The sequence below is a fragment of the Neovison vison genome, chromosome 5, assembly GCF_020171115.1.
Source record: "Neovison vison isolate M4711 chromosome 5, ASM_NN_V1, whole genome shotgun sequence".
Lineage (NCBI taxonomy): Eukaryota > Metazoa > Chordata > Mammalia > Carnivora > Mustelidae > Neogale > Neogale vison.
The window spans coordinates 97,500,745-97,526,216 of NC_058095.1; the positions used below are offsets into that span (position 1 = coordinate 97,500,745).

The window sequence follows — 25,472 nt, forward strand, 5'->3', positions numbered from 1 at the left end:
ATTTCCATGTACCCTTGCCCCCACACATGCACAGCCTCCCCCACTGCCAACATTCCTGACCAGAGTGTTACCTTTGTTCCAGGTGAACCCAACACTGACAAATCATTATCACCTAAAGTCTCTAGCTTACCTTCAGGTTCACTGGTGGCAAAAATTTTGTGGATTTTGACAAATATCTAATGACAGGTATCTACACTGTAGTATCATAGATAATAGTTTCATTGTCCTAAAAATCCTCTGTGCTCCACCTATTCATCCTTCTCTCCCCACCAACCCCTGCAACCACTGATCTTTTTACTGTTTCCATAGTTTTGTCTTTTCCAGAAGGTCATATAGTTGGAATCATATAGTATGTAGCCTTTTCAGATTGGTTTCTTTCACTTAGTAATATTCATCTTTTTTCTTTTTTTTTTAAAGATTTTTATTTATTTATTAGAGAGAGAGAGAGAGAGAGAAGCAGGCTTCCTGCTGAGCAGAGAGCCCGATGCAGGACTTGATCCCAGGACACTGAGATCATGACCCGAGCTGAAGGCAGCGGCTTAATCCACTGAACCACCCAGACGCCCCTCATCTTTTTTCCTTAAAGGCGTTATGAAAATTCCCCAAAGCCATGTACGTTGGTATGGCAAAATGAGAAAGAGTATGAAGGCTCACACTCAAGTACTAATTTTGCCACTTTGGGCAAGTGACTTAATAGGCCTTGATTTTCTCATCTGTAAAATCAGGATAACATTCATACCTATCCCACCAATTTCATGATGTTGTTGTGAAGGTCAGGTTTCTCTTCTTAAAAAAAATGAAGGAGTGCCTGGATGGTGTAGTTGGTTTGAGTGTCCAGCTCTTGGTTTTGGCTCAGGTCTGATCTTGGGGTCATGAGATAGAGCCATGGGGCTCCATGCTCAGCATCGAGTCTGCTTGGGTTTCTCTCCCTCTTCCCCTCCACACTACCCAGCCCCCAGTGTGTGTGTGTGTGTGTGTGTGTGTGTGCGCGCGCGCGCATGTGCGCGCACGCGTGCATGATCTCTGTCTTTCTTTTTTAAATAAATAGACAAATCTTTTTAAAAAGAAGGTAATAATGCCTATATTGTAGAGCTGTATGAATTAAATAGGTAACGTGTGTGAAGAGCTTAGTACCATGTCTGGAACATATTGCATATTTAATAATGGTACTGCCATGTTATTTTTATTTTAATGCATGTTAAATACTTTTTATTTGACCCTTTAAAACTATTCTTTGCTTTTTACCACCTTGCCTTGTGGGGCACAATTGCTAAATTGAGTATACCTCCCTCTGGATTTCCCGATGAGAACAACCATGGAAGGTCCCAGAGGAGGTTAGAAGTTGGGAGAGAGAGAGATAGGTTTTTATTCCCTGCACCTTTTCCTGTCATACTTAATTTGATTGTGGCTGTATTCCCCCACAAAGGACAGAAAATCTTGTGGGTCAACCATCTTAGAGATGGCTTCCTTTAATTGTGACCATCCCTATATAAGTAATCTCTTAAATTATTCCTTGAGGTAATTTAGGAAGTTTCTGCTGTTTCCTGTTGGGAAGACACATAATATTTGCCCTTCATATTCGTTGGCACAATTATTATTGTTTTTTTTTAACACTGTAAAGTAGCCAAGGCATCGTAAAATCAAGAACCATATGCAACTGTACAAAATCTTACCAGTTATTACTGACATCCCTCTATATACAACGTTGGTAAGAATTTATGAAAATATATTTTCAGATTCAATTTAAAAAGTGGAAAAAATTAGAGATTTGGGAGAAAGTTACAAAAGTTGTAAAATATCTATAAGAAAGGCTGGTCAATTTTTCCTCATTAAAAATATACCAAAAAATAAAACAACAAAAAAATCACTGGGTATTATTTAGCTTTACAGCACAAAGACAATTATTTAAAGTGCAGTTACTGTTTGTAGCTGATGTTTCACAGATGTGTCCCACAGTGTGATACCTCATTTCTGATACCTCCTTTCTGTAACCGTAGTGGGATATGGACCAACCCAACAGGGGAGACTTTTATAATAATAGTTCAAGGAGATTTTCAATTGCAGCAAGAGTTTTCACTAATAATGAAAGAATTAATTGAAGTGCTTATAATCCTCTGCTATGGCTCTACCTTTGAAAATGAACTAGCCATCTTGCCTTAACAAAATTACTGCCTGCATTTTTCCCCTTTTTTATAAATACTAACTATATTTTATATATATATATATATATATATATATATATTTATTACAAATCGCGTCATAATGAAAAACAGGTCAACCTTAATGCTAAGTTTAAAACAAAAAACTAATAGAGAACGTGCGAACGTGGTGCTGACTTTACTGCATGGGACATGACACTCCACCCAGAATATTCTGCAATAAAGCTACTTACCTTGGGTTTTGGTCGAGCTCCAGTTGACATCTGGTTTGGCACACCATCAAGATTCTGGATGTTTCTAGTTTTATTTCTACAAATTCCTTTCCTCTGACGATTTTTTTTAAAGCGTAGTCTTCAGATTTATTGAATTCTGTAGAAAGAAATTTTAAGCGGGTTATTTTTCACATACAAAGAATTATACTTAGGCAGTAATTTATCTAAATTAGTCAATAAAATATATGTTTTGAAGATTAGCATAAACTGTGAGGATATTGCCCTATATTAATAAATTTTCCAAAGACATTTATGATTAGGCTCAGTGAGATCAGACTTGTTAAGCCTAAGAACTTTTTGTAAATGTTAATTTATAAATTTAAATTAGTTTGATCTACCAAGGTAAGATATAGTACTATGTTGGCATATCATAAAACTTTCTAAAATTCAAAACCAAAGGTGTTTTGAAAATGGAAATAATAAGATGTGGCTCATACAGAGTCACATTATTCTTTAAGGCTTTAAGATCTCAGTTAATATATTTTGTTAAGTAAGGAACAGATTATAAATTTATATTTCTGAGGGTTAGCTATAGAATTAAAATTACTGAAAATATATTAGCATACTTTATAAAGTCCTTTTCTAAAATGTTGGATAAATTCTCATTGAATTGGAGTAATTAAGTTTGTCTTGATTAATTCTTCCCACTGCTTAGAAACCTTCCACATCTCTCTATGTCCAAGTTCCTTATACAAGTTACCTAGCAGCCTCTAGTGCAAAGTTCTATCCTGGTCTGTACTTGTTCCTTCTGGAACAAGTATTAATTTCTACAGAAATAGGGAAGGTTAAAAATGTGAATTTTTCATTTAACTAAAATTTTACTCATTGAGTAAAAATTACTCATTATGGGAAAGGAGTGAACAAAAGATCTAGAATAAACAAACCTCACTGAATTATATATGAATGTAGCACTGCCAAATACTAACTATATATCCTTGGACTTGAGTTCCTCAAATACTAATTTGTTCACCCGTAAAGCAATATTTTCTGACATTTATTGAATACTTCATTGTGCCTGGCATATTTGACCAATGGAATATAAGTCCAAAGAAACCGGCCAAGTCTGAGTGGAATCATTAAATGTGCTGTTTGGAAATTACATTTTTCTTACTCTTGATGCTTGCAGCAACTCTCCTGTGGTGAAAAGGATTGACTATGATGATGAGAATAATAGTGATATGGTGATGATAATGGTAGGTAGCATATGTTTGACGGGCACTGTTACATGTTTCATATTCTTGTCTTTCAAACACAATCACCTGATATTTTTCTTTACACTGGAAGCTTACCAACTCAAAAATGTGTCCTAGAAGGGTTTGAGGATATAGAAGAGTTTGTACACACTTCTGCCCTCAACAAAAGGCCATGAGGAAGCTAATGGGGCCATGTCTTACTTCAGGTATACACGGACTTTTAAAGGTATGACTTATTAAATTAAAAAAAAAAAAAAAAAAAAGGTGGGCGCCTGGGTGGCTCAGTGGGTTAAGCCGTTGCCTTCGGCTCAGGTCATGATCTCAGGGCCCTGGGATCGAGTCCCGCATCGGGCTCTCTGCTCGGCAGGGAGCCTGCTTCCTCCTCTCTCTCTCTGCCTGCCTCTCTGCCTACTTGTGATCTCTCTCTGTCAAATAAATAAATAAAATCTTAAAAAAAAAAAAAAGGCAACAAGTAAGACAAGTAAGACTACAATGAACTGGCAGCTAGTGGGGCTGACAATGCAGTGAGCCAGCATTGGGTGGACCAATGAGGGCTACAGTCTCCTGATTCCTGCTAACGTCGATCTCTGCCACTAATGTAGACAACTTGACAGGTGCGTAGAGGAACAACTCCATGTGGGCTCATCTGTAAAATGAGGATGGTGCTGGCACCTATTTCATCAGGCTTCAGTGTATTGCATGAAAGCCCTTTGAGTACTGCTGCTGTTGGCCGTTGTTACAAATCAGCAGGTGGGGACAGTCCTCTCCTTTAGGACGTTAGGGACTGTATCTTATCCAGGAAAAAAATGACATTCGCTGACAGAATGTTAAATACAAGATCCTGTGTATGATACTTTCACATATACTACTTCACTTTCTTCTCCCCAGCCATTCTGTGAGGTGAGTCTTTTTGTTCTTATTTTATAAAACAATTACTAGGGGCACCTGAGTGGCTCAGTCCTTAAGCATCTGCTTTTGGCTCAGGTCATGATCCCAGAGTTCTGGTATTGAGCCCTGCATTGGGCTCCTGCCTCTCTCTCTCTCTCTGTGTCAAATAAATAACATCTTAAAAACACAAACACACAAAAAACAATTACTAAAGAGAATGATTTTTTGACTAGGCTCACATGGCAAATGACAGCATTTAGCTCTCTTGATTCTCCTCAGTGATTTCCCTACTCTCCCAGATTTCTCTTTGTATCCTTGCAGCCCCATCTCCACGTCCTCTTCAGTCTAAATACCATCATAAGCCCTTGCTCATGTGGCTAACAGGCTTGGGCTCCACTTAGCCCCATAGATGATGGATACCTGTAGAGATCAGGAAATGAGCCTGAAACTGTAGGAAGGAATTGACCAAAAGAACTCAGCAGCTTTCTAAAACTCCCATGGCAAAGGTAGGGCCACTTTTAGCACTTTCTGAGTGCATGCTAAGGTACTTGATATTTTTGAAGCTGTTATAAGTAATATCTTTTTGTTAAATTAGGTTTTCTATGTTCTGTAATTGGTACATAAAAATTCAGTTGACTTTTCTTAATTGATCTTAATTGATGCTGTGTCCATAAATATATGTAAAGTTTTTAATCAATGTTATGTACTTGGGGGTGTTGTCTTTGTACTGTTGTATCTGGGACTAATAATACTTTTGTTTCCTTTCTATTCCTTGTACTTTTCTTCCATTCATTTTCCTAATTACTAGGCTAGGACCTCTAAACAGTGTTGATTAGAGATGGTAAAAGATATCATGATCTTACTTCTGATTTTAAGGAGAATGCTTCTGAAACTTCTTCATTTAAAGAGTGACTCTAACTGTATTGGTTTTGTTTTTGTGTTAATCAGGAAGTTCCTTTCTTTTGATCAAAAATTTTTATATGAAAAGATGTTGAATTTTACTGAATGCATTTCCTCCATTTACTAAGATAATCAAATTTTTCTTCTTTAATCTCCTAAATTATAAATCATATTACTCCTGTATTAAGCCAACCATGCATCATTCCTGTATTATATCATCCAAGTGACTTTCAAGTCTTTAAAGATTATTTATCATAATGAATCTTGGAATTTGTCAAATTCCCTTTAGATAACTGGACATATCAATCAACTATATTAAGATATTTATAATTTTTTTAAGATTTTTATTTATCATAATGAATCTTGAAATTCGTCAAATTCCCTTTAGATAACTGGACATATCAATCAACTATATTAAGATATTTATAATTTTTTTAAGATTTTTATTTATCATAATGAATCTTGGAATTCGTCAAATTCCCTTTAGATAACTGGACATATCAATCAACTATATTAAGATATTTATAATTTTTTAAAGATTTTATGTATTTATTTGACAGACAGAGAGCACAAGCAGCGGGAGTGGCAGACAGAGGGAGGAGAAGCAGGCTCTCCATGGAGCAGGGAGCATGATGTGGGGCTTGATCCTAGGACCCTGGGATCATGACACAAGCCAAAGGCAGATGCTTAACTAACTGAGCCACCCCGGGGCACTAATATTTACAATTATTAAACCATCCTTACATGCATGACATCAACTATGCTTGGTTGTGAGAAGCAATTCCTTTTAATCTTACTCAGTTTGGTTAGCTGTTGTTTTCTTTAGCATTTTTACTTTCAAATTCATTTTTGTCCTGTGTCAAGTTTTTGTATCAAGATGTTAGTTTCATAAAATAAACATGGAAGCTACACATCTTTATAAATGAGGTTCAGAAAATTTATATTGCATGAGAATTATCCATTCTTTGAAAATTTCAAAGGACTCACAGGCCCTTAGAAGTAGGTACTTTTTTTTGAGAACTTGTTTCATTTATTCCATTGGTTTTGGTCTATTCTAGTATGTAACTCCTGAATGAATTTTGACAATATATATTTTTATGTAGTATTATCTGTTACAAAGTCTTTCAAATTTATTAGTAGACCTATGTATATTCTTATACTTTTAAAATAATATTGTATCTGATACTATAGTTTTCTTGTTCCTAATTTTATTTCTGTCACCTAGTGGAAAGAGCCTAGGATTTAGGTTAGACAGACTCAACAATAAGGCAGAAAAGTCAATTCATTTCTTAGATCTCAGCTTAATCACCGCCACCTCTGGGAAACCTTGAATCACTCCTGAGAAAGGTTTCTGTGGATTTCTGTACTTCCTCTGTCAAAACATTTGTTTCACAGTACTATCATTGTTTGTTTAATGGGCACCTTCAAAGTTAAACTGTAAGCTCTGTGAGAGTAAGGACAAGGTAGGTCTAGTTTACCACAAAGCACCTAGCACAGTGTCTGAAACAGAATGAACACTCAGTAAATCTTCATTTGAATGAACAAGTAATTGTTTCCATGTTTTACTCTGCCTGTGTCTTCCATAAGACCACAAGTTTTAGTTGACTTTTAAAGCTACCATACCAAAAGAGCAGAAGAGTGATTAAAAATGCCAGCTCTGGAGCTAGAGTGCAAGGTTCAAAGCTGGGCTCTACCATTCACTAGCTATGTGCTTATGAAAAAATTACTTCACTTCTCTGGACTTCAGCTGCCTCTCTTTAAAATTAGAAATAATAATGCTGGGCAGTAGGGACTTTGTATATGTAAAACACTTAAAACACTGTCTGGTACACAGTAAGTGATGAATTAATGATAGCTATTATTATGTTAGTACATGACAAGTAAATGAATGGATAAAAGAATAATGAACCTGTGAAAACAGAGAAAATAGTGATAATATTTGCTCTGCTCTGGGTGTGCTGAAGATCAAGTGACAGGAATTTTAAATAATGAAAACCATTTGAAATATTTTATTAAGACCATCACAAATGGGAAGCCCAAGTGGCCCCAAGAAAGGAGAACTGTTTCCTTCTTTGGAAAAAAAAATTACAAGGTCAGAGAAATATTTAACAAGGCTTTGTTCCGATTTGGAGCAAAGAAGTTGGAATTTTTCTCAAATTAGAATTTTTCTTTTATATCTCAGTCTCTACAATACAACTAAGTTATTTCAACAGTTTAATTTAATGTTTTTATAACTATGAAATACCTGATAAAAATTTTTCTTCAGACATGATAGCTCTTTTGGAAGTAACTTCTGATTTTCCAAATATGTTTTTCCCTAGATCTTTCTATTACTTACTTTTCAGAGTTCATACATTATTCAAATAATGCCTTTTCATTTATTTTTCTCCTGGACAAAGAAATTTTAAAATGCTATCCTTATAGTCATTCTCAAAGGTTGCCATGTATAAATATTAGCCCTAGAGTATTAGACTTCATTGATGTAATAATGATTGAACATTTTTTCCTATCTACAACTGTGTCATGATATAGAGTTGCAAGAAACCAATAAGGAAATTCCATTCATAATGTGGGCCAAAATCTCATATAAAGAGAGCTAAGAAAAAATTCCTAAAATATTTACAGTTACACAAATACACCAAAAATTAAAGTGGTGTGCTATTGTTGACTGTCCAAACCTAGACAGATAAAGAGAAAATTATGTGACTCATTTTACTCTTTTCAGAAGAAAAGAAATAAAAAATGGGAATACAGACAGATAAATAATCTTTTTCTTCAAAAAATTCTAGGACATTTCTAAAATATAATACACAATATCCTAATATTTATATATTACTTAAAAGAGCAGCATGCATTTCTTTAATGACATTCTTTAATTTTCTCATTTGCAAGAGGAAACTTACTAATTAACTGATTTGGAAGTTGAAGACCATTACATTTAATTTTTAGAGGAAAGAACATTTATAAAGAAACATCCATATTTTAAAACACTTAAAATACTGACAATATCCAGTTGCAAGAGTAGGCATAAATAATGTAACTTCAGTTTTTGATCCCAAATATAAATGAAGTGGGCCAAAGGTTAAAACTATGCATAGACTCAAAGTCACCTTTGCCATTTATTTTTCAAGTAGTAGATGTGTTCTGTATATCAAAAGAGAAGCTTGTGTAATTTACCCTCCAGGGAACATTAAAAACACAAAGAAGATATTAAAAATTTTCCTGAGCTGAGCTAAAATAGTTTTTATTGCATTTATTTTTTACATGTTTCTATTCTTTCTATAACTGGGACTAATTTACTTATCCTGCTAAATTAGACTAAAAAAGACATACTTGATTCCAGATCCATCTGAGAGAGGCCTTCCAGTTTTCTGTGTTCCTACTATTAGACACAAGATTCACAGGAATGATAACTACTATTTATTTAGTGCTTATACTGAGTGTAGCAAAAGCAGGTTGCTGCCTAAATTCAGGTTCTGCTTTTTCTGCTTACTGCAGTGTGACCTGAGCAAGTTACTTAAGTTCTCAGTATCTCTGCTATCTCATGAAATTAAAATGGTGTTATTAATAGGACCTATTAATATGATTTTATTTATTACTTCCCTTTTCATTTTATGGCCCACATTTTATCAAGATGTTGTTAGGACTTCAAGAAACCAGAGTTCTAACTGTATTATAGCCTCTGTGGGAGCTATGACTACACCCTTGCTGATGGATCAAGTACCACAAAAAAGTCAAGTGGAGAACCAACACCTACAGTCTATGGAAAAGGGCCATGCTGACTGAAGAACCCAAATGTCTCTTTCAAATCCTTCACTGGGATCCACTGAAGATGGTTACAGAAGTGACAAAACAAAGCTTAAGATGTGAGAACACAGACATAGTGACACATAGTGACATAGTGACACACAGGACGAGCTTCAGCAGGCTTGTGGCTTTGTCATTTATAGATAGTTGATTGCAGCATCTACATTTTACCCCTGAATCCACTGGCTTCCTTAGGCAAAGTATCTTTGGAGCTACTCAATTCCTGTCTCCATTCATTCATTCATTTATTCATTCACTCCTATGCAAAGCACTGTGCAAGCACTGGGAAAACAAAAGTAAATATGTTTCCTTGAAGAGCTCCAGTCTAGGGAGAAAAAGACATGTAGACTGATAATATTACAACGATTTAAACCGAAGTGTGTGTAGAATGACATAGGAACACAGACAAAACAGCAAATAATTTTGCCTGGGGAAAAGGAAGAGTTCATAGAGAAAATAACCTTTAAACTGCGTTTTGAAGGAAGAATAGTACTATTGCAGGGGCAGAGAATCGCAAAGACATGAAAGCATAAGAAGAATACCAAATGTTCAAAGAATAGTGAGGATTTTTGTCTGACTCCATCTGACTGGGCCTGGCAGATAATAGCAACATAGGATGTGTGTTAGTGAAATGGGGGTCGCCAAATAAGAAACCACATATTAAGGAGTCTGAATTTTTCCTGTAGGTAATGGGGATGCTGTGGATTTCTTGTTGTTGTATTTTACAACTGAGAAAGTTAAACAAGGAGATTATATAAATATCAAGGAATTTAAACATGCCTCAGTATCTCAACATTTCTCATGTGAATTCAACTCTCGCTTGCCTCTGCTCCCTCCCTTTTTGCAGATGCTTTTTCAAAACAATGTTTTTATTGTCAACTAGAAATGCAGAAAAGCACATAAACAAATGCATAGCTTAATGAATTACTCAACTATGAAGAACCTTCTAATCACCATCTGGTCAATGGGTAACACTTTGCTAGAACTCTGTCCTAGGCCCCCAACAAAATCCCCCAATATATTCCATACCAATTTCAATCTACTTCTTCCTCCCAAAAGGAACTGTTATGGACTTCTATAGAAATTATTTCCTTGCATTTTTCCTAGTTTTATCAGTCAAATGTATCTAGATGCTAAGTTTAGTCCAGACTCTATACAAATTTTTTTGATATCTTTTAATTCTCTTATCTATAACTTATTTCTGTTACTGTTTACCTGTTGAAAAACCCAAGTTTTTTCTACACATCATAGTTTTCCACAGTCTAGAATTTGCAAATTGCATATTCAGTACTGCATTTCAACTTGTTCCTGTCTTCTGTTTTTCTGAAAATCAGTATGTGAATCCGATTTCGGTTCCATGACTCTTGGTAGTGCTGAGAGCTTCCACCAAGAAGTATATATCTGATTTTCTTTTTTATATGAGCAGCCACTGATGCTAACTACCTACATTTGTGAATTTATTGAGGGTTGTAGTATGATTACATTTTAATTCTTTTTTCATTTATAAGTCGGAATATATTCACATAGAGATGTTTCCCTCATTTATTATTTGGTTACTCAGTGTCACAGTTCATAAAGGAAAGCAGGATAAATGTTTAAGTCTTTACTTCATTATTAGTTTTCAAGATAATAAACTGGTTTCTTATTATCCTCTGAAAGTGATCATTTTTTTAAATGCCATTATGAACACATGGATTTAAACATATTTGATGAGTTTCAAACCACTGTAATTATTCCCATGATTGAAATTTACATTGTTCAACCTTTGGCCAATAGGAACCTTTTCAAGTAGTATTTGATAGCTTCCTAGCCATGAAATGTCAAGCTATTTTAGGTTTATCTTGTACATTTCATCCCCTAAATCTAGAATTAGAAATTTTTTAAGAAGCTCTGATTTCTTTTAATGAGAAATTGTATTCCAAGAATACAATCTACACAATAAGGATACAATACTCATTACTACTGGGTTGGTGATTAGTTTCTAGTTGCTTTCCACAAGGAAAGAGAGAAATACTTCATGAGTTCATATTGATACTTACAATTCAAATTTAGGATCATAGTACTTTTATTTAATCTCTCAGTTATTACATTTTTTCCCCTTCCTTCTACACTGAGAACATTGATTCCCAAGGACACAGGCTATGATAGAATAGAAAATCCCATAATCACTCATTTGTTTTAAACTCATATTACATGTAGAATAGTCTCAAATTAACAATATTAATACTACTACCACATGAGTACTAAAAACACTAAATTTTTTTTTGCATATGCTCTCCCCAATTTTTTATCCCTTCCTACATTTTTAGCTATTATGTACTATACTCTCATTCTCTTAGCCTTCATTTTGTCTTAGTCCTACTAAGAACTCCATATTCAATGCCCATCATTCCTTCTGATGAAAACTCTCAGGTCATTAGGTTACCTGAAGCTCAATCTCTAGTAGATTCTTCAGAAAGAGCTGAAGACTCCTGGCACTCTTTTCACTTGAAAGTCAGTTTCACTGAATGCAAAATGCTTGGCTCATGTCTTCTTTCCTTCAGAATCTAAAGGAAAGAAATGAGAGAATTTTGTTTTATTTGAACAGAGCTTCTCTTGAAAAGTATGATTATTTAATTATAATCTCCAATAAATTGCATGTTCCCCGAGTCAAAGAATATTTTTTCTCTTAAACCCACTAATTGTACTAGAACATCTTTGGGTGTGTCATTCTGGGTTGATATTCTTAAGTGTACAGTGAGCTCTTTAAACATTTAACTTCAAATCACTTTTATCTCGGAAAAGTTTTCTGAATTATAATTTTTGAATTTCTTCTGATCACTTCATTTAGTTTTCTTCTTCTTTTGGGGCTTTTAAAAATATATTTTAAGAAATTCTATTTTGAAGTCCTAAAAACATTCCAAAATTTTCAAGCTTTGGCTTTCACTCTTAAGCTCTTCATACCTCTGGAACTGAGTTTTGCATAAAGTGTGATGTGTGTATACAATTCTTTTCATGAAAACATAGGAGAGAAATTTATGTTACTTGGGTTATCAAAAAAGTTGTACTTCGGAGCAATTGTTTCCTTATATCTCATGTAATTATGAATTAGTCTGATTCATATCTGGTGTCTGATTCAGGTAAAAGGAATGTAAGCATAGCAATGCCCATGTGCACTTAAGGCAGCAGAGCAAAGAGATAGGGCCATGTTAGGAACTCACTGTACTCCTATGTACAACTTAGCCAAGGAAGGACAAGTGCTTGTGTGGACCAGATGCACACCTTTCAGATGAAGAAACCTGCCAAAGAGTCTCTTAGAAAGGACTACATTGCCAAGAGATATACTTAAGGGAAAGAACCACTTTTTTTGAGATCTCTGAAGAATGAATCTGGGTGACGTGAACTCACCAGATGCCACAGCTAAATGTTGCTTGAAGTCTTAAGTGGTCAGTTAGGGGAAAAGGCCCAACTTGGAGTGCTTGGAGTAGTTGAATATTCCAGGCAGAGGAATTTAAAGAGCCTGCTTTAAATACCAGTCAAGCCCCAAGAATGCCAATTCCAGATTACTACACTACTGGCCATGTAAACTTGGATCTTTTCCCCCAAACCTTTCAACACTGTCCAGCTCTGGAGGAAAGCCCTACACACATGCTAGGCCCTTGACAAACAATGGCTCTCATGATCAGTGCCCTTCTTTGCTATCATAGTCCGAGATATCGTCTCTTACTTGATCACAAGTATTTCTTGACCACAAGGTATTTCTCAATGGATGAGTGTCTCCAATTATTCTCAAAGTTACTAGAAAGTAAGGACACATTTTATATTTACTTCATATTCATCAAAATATTAGAAAGAACTTTGTACTTACAATTTTTGAATAATTTGTTACTGATCAATGAGTACAGGTAAGTGGATTTAATACATCACAACAGGAATGCCTTGGGGCAGGCAAGAAAAGCCAAACAGCAGCCCTGAAATAGTACAGTCTATTAACCTAGTCAGCTCTTTACTGAATTTTCTAGTCTCGGACTTCTCATTATCAATACAATGTCACTTTGTTTTACATCTTGGACTCTCCTACCATAAAAGATCAGGCCTTTAAAAATTACATTATCTGGGGGTATCAGCCTCTCTTCTTTGGAATGGTACGCAAGCTCAGTGAGAGTCAACTGACTTCACTGTTTGATGGTATATCATCACAACAAATGATGATGTATAAAATTGTCTTTAAGCTATGTGAGAGTGTTCTGAAACAAACAAGGAAAATAGCTGAAAAAGAGAAGGACATGTTTTCCTTTGGATTTAAACATAATTCCTGAGGTATTAGAATTCAACATTTTAAAAAAGGTCTTTTGTTTTTTAATCACTTAATTTAATCATGTAATCCTTGGTTTAAAGATGTTTGAAACCATATGCCCGACTTTTTTCATGCATTTTTCATGCCTCTATTCTAGGATCATGTGTACTGTTATGTAGGCAGAAAAGAACATTTTCTTTTCTAATATATTTCTTTTATTCATACAATCCACTGTTGAAATACTGTTGAAAAAGATTTCAATGTCTTCAGATATATTTACTTTCTTCTTTTTTTTTTTTTAAAGATTTTATTTATTTATTTGACAGAGAGAGATCATAAGTAGGCAGAGAGGCAGGCAGAGAGAGAGGAGGAAGCAGGCTCCCTGCTGAGCAGAAAGCCCAATGCGGGACTTGATCCCAGGACCCTGAGATCATGACCCGAGCCAAAGGCAGTGGCTTAACCCACTGAGCCACCCAGGTGCCCCTTTACCTTCTTCTTAACCTAATCACTGTCTTCTGTAAACACCATGAGGGTAGGGATTGTGTCTGTTTTAACATTATTTTATAAAAACTGAAATTTCTTTCATTAATCTATAAATTGTGTTAATCCACCATCCAAACAAAACAGCCCAAAAATAGACAGTAGGGAAAATTAAAATGCATTGTTTTCTTTTCGAAGAAAAGAAATTGTTTTTCTTTTCTAATCAAGTATCTTTTCTAAATTCCAGACAAAATACAAGAAACAAAAATGGGTTTTCATTATCATGTAAATTGAATGAGTGACCAAAAATAAAAACCAAAGGAAAAAAAGGCACTAACTGGAAATTTTAGCACCAAGTCATCATGTGAACACTTGTATCGATGATTTAAAAGCAGTGTGGCATAGATAATTAAATATTTAATCATGATAACGATTACTTATAATTTAAAAGCAGTTCAAGAGAGTCATGTGGAATTATTTTTGAACTATAACAATTTCAAATTAATATGTTTAACTAAAATACACTTGTATTTTATGTTTTACCACAGAAAACAAAAGGCAATCAATTAAGGATATAATTGATTTTTAGTAATTTAAAAACAAAATTTCAAGAAGTAGATAATCGAAAGAAAATGTCAGTTTTTTGTTTTAATTTTAAAAATAATTCAATTGTGTGAATTAAAGGGATAGGACAATGGGCTGCTCCAAAGGGAGGTAGGGCAGAGAGATACTTCTTAGACTATAGTGATTGTTATATACTAAGGTCAACTTTATTTTGAACATAGAAAACTTATATTCTTTCTCTTATTACAACAGTCAAAGTAAGTATGTTCCAATTCACAATATGACTATTTGTGTTTTGGCAATAAAGGAAATGTTGCACCCTTATTTATGGCTTCTTCTTCTATCTCTACAATAACCCCATTCAGAGTAGTAAAAGGCACATTTGTTGTACTGTTCCATCTAAGTCCATTATAAAAGGCAAGATGACTGCCAGAAAATCTATACTTAAACTACTGGATTGTAATAGGACTGAGCAATCCCTTATAGAATACATAGAGGTCAGATTTAACATTCCAGCTTGACCTCATCATGATCTGGTATAAGAGCATTTGGTAATTTTTAAGACATTAATAGAGCAGGGTTATGGGAAAGCCACTCTAGCCTTGACATTTAATTTTTTGTATGTGCATATAAATGAATTCAATATAAGACTGTTCCAAAAGAATTTCAAATAATTCAAGTTTTCCCAATTATAGAATAGATATAATTAAATGTGAAACCCTCGTAATACATTTAGAGAACTGGGAACTCAAATGTAGGAAAAAAAATGGTGAGGCAAGACTGAAATGGTAAATAAGATTACTAACTTGTGTTGCCATTACTTCTTTGTACATGATTTTTAGAGCAAGGAAATTAGGAAATTTAATTAGTGAAACATAATTTGGATAATTTTATACTTAATATTGTAAGAAATTTTCTTGTTTTATCTGTTCCAAGCTATATGTGTTTATTCTATGGATTAGGAAAATAAAACAGCACCAAATAATAAAGGATATCAACCTCAGAAAATCGAGTATTTCATTTTGAATGGTGTTTTCTTATCACAGGAGAATCTCTTACTGGATCTGAGTATCTTATAAAATTACTCAGTTCATATACACTGCTTAACTGTTATGTTCCCTTGATAAAATAGAAATTAAGTAGGTAGACCTTAGAAATGGATATGAGAGGTGACATGATAAAACCTGAGGACAAGTGTTTGTATTCAAGGGTCTTACAACTGTGTCAGAGCTAGAACAATCTGAAAAGAAGGGATAAAATGGAAAAACCAGCAAATAGTTCTTTTAATAGACATTCAACTATAAAATAAATTGGTTTTCCCCTTTAAAGAAAGAAGAAGAAAGCCCTCTGCCAGCACATTGAACCGAACTTCCCATGATGTTTGATAATAGCCTATCCTCCAGTCTTTGGATGAGTCAGGCTAATTATTAATACACTAAAGCTGAGCTCATGTTCCATTGTGTTATATAGTTTTCTAAGCAAAACTGCCTCACAATAGTGTTCCATTGGTTTGTTAATAATAAAATTCCCTTGGAAATTATTCATATTAGAGCTGTTTTATATTAAATTTTAGTCTAAGTTAAACTCTATCAAATTTTATTTTAGGTAACAAAAACTATTTCAGGATTCATTAAATAGCAGCGAGGGAACAAAATCACAAAGTATTATACTTGAACACTATGGGAGATGAACCTGTTTTGGAACAGTTCTGACTGTGGCTTTCGATAAAATGGACAAGCTATGTTTACAGAACTCTAAGGCAAGTTGTTTCATAGTTTTTGCATCCTAGTGCCGTGTTCAGTATTCAACAGAGGATCAATCAATGTTTACTGAATAAAGCAAACTATGTGATAAGCAGAAATCTCAAAATATTGTGGGTTCTGAAACAGTGCTGCCATACAGACAAATACCGGAAGTCTATAAAAATAGTTTTATACATAATAATAGAACTTATCATGTATCAGACACTTTATAAATAATATCTTTTTAAACCCAACAATCACCCTAGAAAGCAGACATTTTGTTTTTCAAATTAGGGAACTGAGGCTTACAAAACTTAAATAATTTAATCCTCCACCAAGAAGTGGAGAATGGATTAAGTCCTGCCCATTCTGACCTTTCTCACACCCATGCACTAGTGGACAATGTTTTACATAATTATTGCTTGAAATTAAAGTAAGAAATCAAATCCATTTTCTGTTTGGGGAGTGTCTATCTCTTTACTGGTATCTATAAAAATAAAGGGATGCACTTCTTCCTGTCTAGACTGGAACATATTTTTGTATTGTTAAGAATACCAAAGGTGACAGACTGAATTCATAGCTACAGCAAGTTGTGCTTAGTGTATGTGAAAACAAAACTGCCTTGGGACCCTTGGTAGAAGGAACAGAGAGCAGAAGACATGGATAGGCAAACTCTGAAGAGAAGTAAGGGTATTTCCTAGGAACCCATCTGTGGTAAATGTGGGTATCACCTCCAGGAGGCCCTAGAGACACTTCCAGAAGCAAGACAGAAAGCCATTGATGTGTCTCCTGCATTGTTTCTGGTATTTGGGGACAAGAAATGGTTAACACCGATATAGGAAAAATCATTGAGACTTTTTAATTTTATTTATTTGAGAGAAAGAGAAACAGAGGGAGCACAAGTGGGGAGGAGAGGGAAAGCCAGGCAGAGGGCTCCATCCCAGGACCCTGTGATCATGACCTGAGCTGAAGGCAGCCGCTTAACCAACTGAGACACCCAGGCACTCTTCATCTTTGAGACTTCTTAAGTTAAGAGGGTCTTCCAATTATACCAATGATGTACTTCTTTTGTTCTTTCTTTCTTTCTTTCTTTCTAATCAGGCCCTCTTAATGAGGAACTTAAAAAGCTGGTTAAAAATACAAGAAGGATCTTTTGATGCTATCTTGAAAGGATAAGATCCTGGAGAGAAGGTATAGAGAAGTGTTCCCACATTCAGCTGTTTTTCCCTTTGACTTATTTGCCAATTTGGAAGGTATTCCTGAGGCTGGAAGTCACTCAGAACATGGCCTTTAAGAAGTAGAGAAGCCAAGAATAGCTTTTGGGAGTCTCACGGTGCTGAGAAAATAAAAACTGCAGTTCAAGGACAACCAATGAGGAATGGCCTTTGAAAATACCCCAGGGGGTGCCTGGGTGGCTCAGTCAGTTAAGCATCTGCCTTTGGTCATGATCTCAGGGTCTTGGGATGAAGCACCGCATCAGCTCCCTGCTCAGCAGGGAGTCTGCTTCTCCCTCTGTTTCTCCCCCCTGGGTGTGCTCGCTCTCTCTCACTTATTTTCTTTCTCTCAAATAAATAAAGAGAATCTTTTAAGAAAAAAAAAAAAACTTAAAAAAATGAAAATACCTCAGGCTTTCAGTTGAGACACAGAAAAGGGCCATCATAGGAATAAGGAGGGACCTAAAATAGACCAGACCTAAAAGACTGAAAACCAAACAGATTAAGGCGCTCTATCCCTGACCTACCTTCTTGACAGAAGAAAAAGTAAAATCTTTCATGGAAGTAAAAAACATTCCTCAGAGTCTAATTTTTTCATAAACAAAGATAATATTCCATTAAGAACTTCTGGGCACATCAGGAAACAGGAAAAAGAAAAAGACAATAGAAGCAAGATACATAGATGATTTACATATTGGAGTTACTAGGTATAGACTAGTTTTCACTAGTCTATGTTTTCATAGACTAGTTTTCACTAATCTATGTTTTCACAAGAGATGTAGAATCTAAAAGAATCAAATGGAAATTTAATTTGGAAATTTCTATCACAAATGGAAATCAAAACCAGAAACTTAAATTTAAATAATACATCTATAAAATTAAATTAAATTAAAAAATAAATAATACATTTATAATAAAATAAAAAAAATTAAATACTTAGGAAAAAACAATAGATGTGCAAGACTTGTATGCTGAAAATCACATAGAGAGATTAAAGCCTAAGACAAATGGAGAGATATGCCATGATTATAGAATTAAAAACTCTTAAGATGTCAGTTCTCCCCAGACTGATCAGAAGATTCTCAGAATCCCAATCAAAATCCTAGTAGTCTCTTTCAGAAATTGAAATGCCAATTCTAAAATTTATACTACAATGCAAAAGGAATCAGAATGACCAAAACAATTTTGAGAAAAAAGGAAGTGGATAGGATGGCATAAGGATAGACATATATTTATCAATGAACTGAATACATATTCAGATAATCAGACAGATACCAAAGTAATTCACTGGGGGAAAAGGATGATCCTTTCATCAAATCCTGCTAGAATAACTGGATTCTTATTTTGAAAATTATGAATATCAATTCCTATTGTTATACCATACAGATGAATTAACCTTTGATGATGATCAGCTTAAATGTAATTGTGAATATTAAAAGCATAATAGTATTTTATTTATAGCTTTATGCTAATGAATTTTAATATTTGGATAATATGTACAAATTCCTAGAAAAATACAACTTACAAAAAATGGTCTTCAAAATACACTCTTAAAAAAATGAAAAGGCCACAAACTGGTAGAAAAACATTCACAACACACACTTTGACAAAAAATATGTGTACAAGGGGAAGGAGAAATGGAGAAGTATTAGTCAGGATACAAAGTTGGTTATACAATAAGATTACAGCACAGTGCTGACAGTACAGTAATGTATTATATACTCAAAAATTTGTTAAGAGGGTAGATCTTATGTAAAGAGTGCTTTTATCACAAAACAATAAATAATAAAGAAAATAATGTACATAATCCATAAACAACTCCTACAACTCAATTACAAGAAAAACTCCATTTTAAAAATGGGCAAAATTTTCAAACACACTTCACCAAAATAAAACTAACACCATACAACCACTCAACTTGCTAAAACAAAAGACAAATAGAATCAAGTGTTTGCATTTGATAGATCCATCATCCTTTTAAACTAGATGGAAGATGTTCAAAAAGTACAGGTACAGGTAGAGTAGATGGTGGAAAAAAGAATTCTTGCCTATGCTCACGATTTTATTTTTTAATAAAGTATGAAGCAAAGTCATTGGTTGAAGAGGCAGCTGGTAATTTGAGAAAGTAAGAATAATAACAAAATATTTGGTTTCCAGAAGACAGCAAAGTAACTATAAAGAAAAGTAGTTGGATGACTGGACAGGGTGGAGAGCCCATCTAAGTGTGAGATCGTTGTTAGTTATTCTAATTGTTGAGCTCTGGGTGCAAGCACAGAAAACATAAATGCATGAGTTCATCCAAGAGCCAGGTTTTGCAGGCAAGCAGTAGTAAGAGACAAGAATTGAGGTATTTGCTAACAAATGATTTAAATGCTGCTATTTGTGAAACTAAATAAATAAAATTGATGCATTTTTTAAACTATGAAGAAGCATGTTAGTGGAAATTACTGATATAATGGTGGCAAAATGAAGCACTCTTTCAACTACATGCAATATTTCCAAAGCTGATATGTCTAATAAGAAATTTATCCCTTATTCTACACATTCAAGTTGAGATCTAAAACTGTTTTTCCCTTACTATCTTCCAAATATGCCTCTTTCCACATTTTCACAACTTTGACTCTTTCTCTTTCACGTTTTCCAATATCTACCATGTTTTTTTTTTTCTTTTAAAATTTTCCCTGGATGTCTTGCCTCCTGTTTGTCCTATTTCTACACTTGATCTTAGCCAAAAGGCCGAGAAGCAATCTGTTTGTCCTATTTCTAGTCAGCCTAATGATACTGCAATGTTGCTCACATATTTTTCTTGGATTTTCATATAAACATATGTCATGGCACTCCTCAAGCCACAACAGATTCTTTCACACCTGCTACCAAGACCACCCAAAAGATTTTACTGAGAAACAGTAAAACGGCCTTATTTAGCAATTAGAGACAATCTAACTTTCTTGCATTCTCCAGTCCACCTGTTTCTCTCAGTATATCCACTTAAGTTTCTATTCCTTTCCCTCTGGCTTTCCCAAGTACTCAGTTCTTATGTGGGCCACAGAAAAGAAAGCGTTCTGAAACACAGAAGCAAAAGTGTTTACCAAAACGGAATGAATTTCTTGGGAGAACCAGTCACCTTGCAAGCTGACACTTTAAGAATTACAGTCTATAATTAATGGAGAATGAGGATGGATACAGATTGATTTCTCCAACGTCTTAGTGGTTTCCATGCAGCATCTAAAAAAACCAATCCAGTGCCCTTTTCATTAGTTACTGAGGTCTGTCCATACATAAAAGTGGTTTGCCTCTCTACTTTGCAAAACATGGGAAAACGGCAGAATCTTCCTCCGGAACGCTTTGTACAAGCAGCCTTCCTTTAGTTAACAAAGTATGATCAAGACCAAGACTACACCAAAAAAGTACAATATAAAATGTTTACGCTGACAAAAACAGAAAAATGAAGTCGACTGAACTCCTTAAATTCCCGAGAAGCACTGTTAAAAAGCAAACGGATCCTTCCTTAATTATTTTTTTTGGGTGCCACGGGAGTAGTCTATTTGCCTGAGTCCCTTTCCTTGTGACATCCCTACTGCCTCATCATGATTGATACTTAAAGAAACAGTGGGTGGATCAAGCCGGCCCAGTGACTTAAGAGGGAAAGGCTGGGTCCATACCAGAACTGGGGCCGCGCCCGGCAAACATGTGGATCGTTTTAGAGTCAAGAGGAAAATACAGCTCGAGTTTTTACCTCATATACCATTAACTTTCCACAAAGATTTCCAGAAACCTGACTCACAGCTAGGAACCCAAACCCTGTGGGCGGGAGTAGGGGGGCGGGTGGGGGCAACCTACTACGTCACCACTTCCGCCTCGCCAGGCCAGCAAACGGGCAAAAAATGGAGAAAAAGACGCACACGCCAGCGACGACTACGTCCCGAAAGTGCGCACGCGCACGGCGAGGCCCCGCCCCTCACGTTCCCCCGCCCCCACCTCCCCCAGCCCCGCGCTCCCGCCTTGGAGAGGCGCGCGCACCACAATGCAGCTCCCTCTGGCACCGCCCGGGGCTTCCGCCCCGAGGACCGACGGTCGCAGTTCGGTTCCGGTCCTAGTCCCGCCCCCACGCGGGAACTTTCCAGAAGTCTTAATATCCGGGACCAGAGGCTGGCGCCAGGGCGCATTTCCGGCGAGGGACACGAAGGGAAGGATCCGGTGACGCCTCTTCCCGTCCCCCTAGTCACCCAGGCTCCAGCTCTCGGTGCGGCAGCGCCATCTGGTGCCGCGTCTCCCGTCGCCTGCGAAGGGGGCGCGCGCACCTTTCTTTCGGAACCTTCCAGAGAAATCGCGGCCCCGGCGTGTTTTTCCCCCTCGCCCCACGGAAGGGAGGCACCCCAGTCTCCGCCCTGCCGGTTCCCGCGCAGGAGGTACTTCGCAGGACTTTGAAGAGGAGGTTGCTTGTAGGAGTAGCGGTGTACTCCCAAAATGGAGAGGAAACGGATTTCTTTCTCTAGTTTTAAGCTCAGAAAAAAGGTTTCTGTGTTTTTATGCTTCCATGTGCCTTGTTCCTTAACTATTCCCAGTCATCCCCGCATGAATTTCTTAAGTCTGTCAGGAATGGGGGCCTCTGTTTCTCATTTGCTGGGACGATGGCTCAGGCTTTGTGGCTTAGGTTGTCCTCTGATAATAAAAGCTTTTGTTCCTTTCCACGTATTAAACCACTCTTGTAAAGCGTTTGGAGCCCACCGAGAAGTGTAAAATTTGGTAGATAAGTAGTTTTCAAAACAGGCTAGAATCGCTTAATTCTACTTTTGACAGTAATGTTACACTATGTTAACTAACTAGAATTTAAATAAAAACTTGAAACATTAAAAAAAAAAAAAAAAAACAGGCTAAGGAAATTTCCCAGTCATAGCCTCAAGAGATGCTCAGGCTGAATATAGATTTGTTTGCATCGCATATTTCTTTTAAATAACTCGAGAGGAAACATAAATTACCCAAAGTCAGCAAATCGAGGTAAATGTCTTGCCTGATAATGCATTCTTACGTGACAATCTAGATTTCCCTGGAAGCTTGTAGGCCTGACAATTTTAGGTAGCTAGCACAAGATTGTTCTTGATGTTGTATTGGAATGGGGTTTTAGCTGAATATCAACGTATATAATGACACTGAGATAAGTTTTCCTTTAGAATTTGTACAGTAGCGTGTATTAACTTGACTCAATTCTTCCATAATAGGGCTGTGGTTCTTAAACTTGAGCATCCATCAGAAGTCCCTGAAAGGTTTATTAAGCAGATTGGCCTTAACCTCCCAAGTAACTGGGAAGGACTGGGAGTACAGCTGGATAATTATAGCTTTGATAAATTCTCCCCTGATATTTAAGGTATTGGTCCTCGAACCACACCTGGAAGAATTTAGAGTTCAGGATTGCTTTGTCATTAATGTTCTTTGCTATTACAGGAGAGACAGTGATGATACTAGAACCGGAGAAATGTGTAGGCCTTTGACCCCTTTGCTGGAAAGTAGTATGTAAGCCTTAGAACCAGGAAAGTTGTACATAAATGAATATTCCCACATTAAAGTGACTACCACGTATAAATGTTCTGTGTATGATCATGTGATAGAGGGTGCTGTAATACCAGGTATACTAAATATTTCAGTTATTCTGCAGTAATTTGTGTCCTTCACATTTGCTGCCAGAAGTCAGTAAATCAGAAATTACTAGAATTATGAACAAGATTTTTCTAATTTTATCCTCTGGAAGATGCCAGGCTTTTTCAAAGTCCTTTTGCATCTCCCCAAGTTCCCTTATTTCTCTGAATCCTCTACCAACCCTACTTAACTTCACCCACACCATGCCATTCACAAATGGACACCATGCTTTCATTGGCTAAAAATGGCCCTCTCTTTTGTAAAAATGGCTTACCTAATCTTTTCTGCAGGCCTTTTCCTCTTAATTCTGTCAAATCCTAACTCTGCCACTGCATTTGACCCTGACGCAATATAGTGCACCACACACTGTTCTATTCTTGCTCCTAAGTGAAATACAAAGTGTTACATAGGTTTTTTATGTTCATAGCCGAAATTATTTCTAAAATCAGTTAAAAGTTTAGAATGTTTGCTGTAGTGTGACCGCCTTTACTATAAAAATAATATATACCTTTGATTTATAAATTTGTATATCTAAAGATCAATAAAGATGGGGATCCCTGGGTGGCTCAGTCAGTTAAGCATCTGCCTTTGGCTCATGTCATGATCCCAGGGTCCTGAGATAGCCCCGCTTTGGGCTCCCTGCTCAATGGGGAGCCTGCTTCTCCCTCTCCCTCTGCTGCTCCCCCTGCTTGTGCTCACTTGTGGTCTCTATTGCTCTGTCAAATAAAAATCTTAAAGATCAAAAAAGACCATTGAAATGTTGTTTTTGCAGTAATTTAGTAAGGTTTTTATGAATCAAAACCAATTTTAATAATATCACTGAAGTGATTAAAGGAATGAATTCATTATAAGATTTGAGGAATCAATCCATGCTGTCTAAAATGTAATATATCACAAAATTACATCAGATCAATGAGATTGTACTTTATATATTTTTATGAAATCAGATATTAATCACACATGCTTGTTTTTCTGTGTATTTTAGTTGCATCCACTACATTGTGTATTTTGAGCTCTATGTCAGCCACTGGGTTCCCTAAATCAGTCTTGATCTAAAGCAAATTCATGGCTTTGAGAACTTTCTTCATGGAAAAATGCAAGGCTCATAGTTTTATAGTTACATATGAATGAGCCCAATTTCATAGATTCATTTTTACTGACAACTATGTGCTTCTTAGTAGGAACCTGCTGAATGAGTTATTAAGGCTTACTAAATTTGGTATTCATAGACTAAGATTATTGCATTACCACAAATAACTGAGAATTCTAATTCAGTACTCCACTCAGTTGTGTGATGCCACCAACTCTTGGCACCTTTACAAACTCTTACCCTATATGCATGCATGCAGGCGGTTGGAATTTCCATAATACTCAAAAAGGTTGCTTTCCTGCCAGTGTATCATCAGTGTTAAATACTGAGCTATGTTAATTATTCTTAATTGCTGCCTGTGTTCCACTAACTACCTTTTTAGAATTACTTAAGGTTTTATATTTATGAATTGATGTGTACTTTTGTAATTGCAAGGTGTTACCATTTGACTATTTTCTACCTCTCAGTTTTTAAAAGCCATTACTATTTTGTTCACTGGACTCTCTAGTCCTTTCTTTTCCCCTATAACATGAGTGAGTCTCCATCAGAAAAAGAAGAAAAATGAACAGTGGTTGAGAGCACCTGTCCTAAAACCATGGTATTCCTCTAGGAGTCCTAGTACTTTGTATCTGAGTCATTACTGATTAACCATTTAAACCAACGAAGGAAAGGCACATATTCTGTGCCTTATTTTAAATGAACCTTGTTACAAATTCACTCATGAGAAAGAGGTGTGATATAAAACCCAATTATTCATTAGAAATGCTACCTGTTGTGTTTGGGGAGCATTATTAAATAACCTGACTGTGTTGACTAAATGTAATTAGTAATTTGTAACGTTTATTTATTATGGCTATTAACGTTACCATTTATCTTGGCTAATATTGTTGTTAAGCACCATGTGAGATGATGGAGTTTACTTTCACTCGAGGATTGGTGGAGATTGACATAGTAATTACATTAGGACTCCAGTATCAGATTTGTTTTCAAAAATATTTTCCATTGATTACTTTCAGGTCCATTTTTTTTTTTTTTAAATCTTTCCTCCACTTTCTAAAAACATAATACCTAAATGAATGTGTAATGAACATCTGTGGAAAGAAGCATTTCTCCAAAGAGAAATTTTGAAATAAGTTGATTCAACTCTTGCAGTGTCTTAAAGTTTTTAGATACCTTTTGTTTTTTTATTTATATGGCAGACAGAGATCACAAGCAGGCAGAGAGGCAAACAGAGCGAGAAGAGGAAGCAGGCT

The 25,472-nt window shown here is 35.8% G+C and overlaps 1 long non-coding RNA gene across 1 annotated transcript in view; it reads right to left on the minus strand.

Annotated features, from left to right (window-relative positions):
- Positions 1-2,398: 2,398 nt before the first annotated feature.
- LOC122907017 overlaps positions 2,399-25,472 on the minus strand; it is a 137,157-nt gene continuing 114,083 nt past the window's right edge. Inside the window, exons 2-3 of the long non-coding RNA XR_006384666.1 lie at positions 11,645-11,765; positions 2,399-2,528 (exon numbers count right to left, since the gene is read on the minus strand). This is a non-coding gene — a long non-coding RNA (uncharacterized LOC122907017). The remainder of the gene's footprint in view (positions 2,529-11,644; positions 11,766-25,472) is intronic.